Source organism: Amphimedon queenslandica, unplaced genomic scaffold, assembly GCF_000090795.2.
Source record: "Amphimedon queenslandica unplaced genomic scaffold, v1.1 AMPQUscaffold_11614, whole genome shotgun sequence".
NCBI lineage: Eukaryota > Metazoa > Porifera > Demospongiae > Haplosclerida > Niphatidae > Amphimedon > Amphimedon queenslandica.
Genome location: NW_003548144.1, coordinates 1 through 1660, shown reverse-complemented (window position 1 = coordinate 1660; position 1660 = coordinate 1).

The window sequence follows — 1660 nt, the reverse complement described above, 5'->3', positions numbered from 1 at the left end:
GTCTTGAGGGGTAGGCCTGAAGTTGTTGAATACTTTTTATCAACTGGTAATTGCAATCCTTTGGCTAAAGATAATGAGGGGAGGACACCATTACAACTAGCTAAAGAGAGAGAGTATGATAGAGATACTGTCGTTGCTATCTTCAAGAAGTTTGGTGACATTAAAATATCTCATCCAATTGATTCTTATGTTAACGTTCTCCTTGTGGGTAATCCTGGAGCTGGTAAAAGTACTCTTAGTCATGTCATTAATGACACAGCTACTGGTTCTATTGCTCTTGGTTCCTTTAGAAATGTTGGAGGGGTAGTGCCCTGTACTGCTGGCATCATTCCTTATAAAATACAACACAGGACACTGGGTAACATCATTCTTCATGATTTTGCTGGTCATTCAGAATACTACTCCAGTCACAGTGCTGTCATTGAGAATCTGTTACAAGGTTCTGGTGGTATGTTCCTGATAGTAGTCAATATATTAGAGAAGGAAGCAGTGAAACAGCTTCATCAGTGGCTAACAGTTGTGAGAAATGAAGCACAGAAAACACTTAATCAATGCCATGTTATTGTAATAGTCAGTCATGTGGATGAGATAAGTGATCCTGTTGAAAGGAGAAGGAGAAAGGAAGAAATACAGGAGATTATTGTAAAAGAAAGGTGTGATAGTATCTTCTTAGATTGTCGTAAGCTTGGTGGGAGTGGTGTGGATTCCTCTTTAAAAAGTTGTCTAATGCATGTGGTTCCATTCGTAGTACAAGAAGGAATAAATCTAGTCTGTATTGTCATGAAGTGTACCGACTACTGGTAGAAAGGAAAAAGAATATACTGACCCTTTCTGATATAATGTCTGCTGGTAAGGATAATAATGATTATGTTATACCAGATAAGAAAGAAGACATCTTGGATGCTCTTCATTCGTTGTACTCAGTTGGTTTGATCAGTGTTCTTAAAAGTAAGCGCAAGGTATGGGTTGTTGTAAATAAGGGTATACTACTAACTGAGGTGGATGGGATTCTCTTTGCTCCAAAGACATTCAAAGAACACGTTGACATTGCTAGCAATACTGGTATTGTTAGTGTGTCTAGTCTGACTAGACTCTTCCCTAAATATGATCCTGACATGTTGATCTGTTTCCTGAAGAACATGGAACTCTGTCAAGAAATGAATCCATCTTTCCTAAGAATGACAAACTTAATAGTAGGAGATAGAGAGGAGACAGGAGACAGAGCCTCAGAGACTCAAAGAAGAAGAAAAAGGTTGTTGTTCTTTCCATGTCTTTTGTCTACTGATAGACCTGATGAGATGACTAGTGAAGTGTACCAGTTTGGTTGGTGTCTACAGTGTACTAGAGAACATGATTTCTTTCCTCCTCGATACTTCCACGTCCTCTCATTACATCTTGCTTTTAAGTTTTCTTTATCAAAAGGGAACAAAGAATTAGCTGAAAAATTGAATCGTAAATGCAAATTTTGGAGGAATGGTCTTCACTGGTTTGATGGTTATGGTGTAGGATCACTGGTAGAGATTGTGGATGAGAGCCAGTGTGTACTAGTAATGATGTCCTGTGAGAAAGGTTATAGTGACAATATGGTGTCTCTAAGAAGAAAAGTGATAAGAAAAGTAATGAGTGTTTATAAAAATTCCTGTCCTGGTTTAAAAGTTAA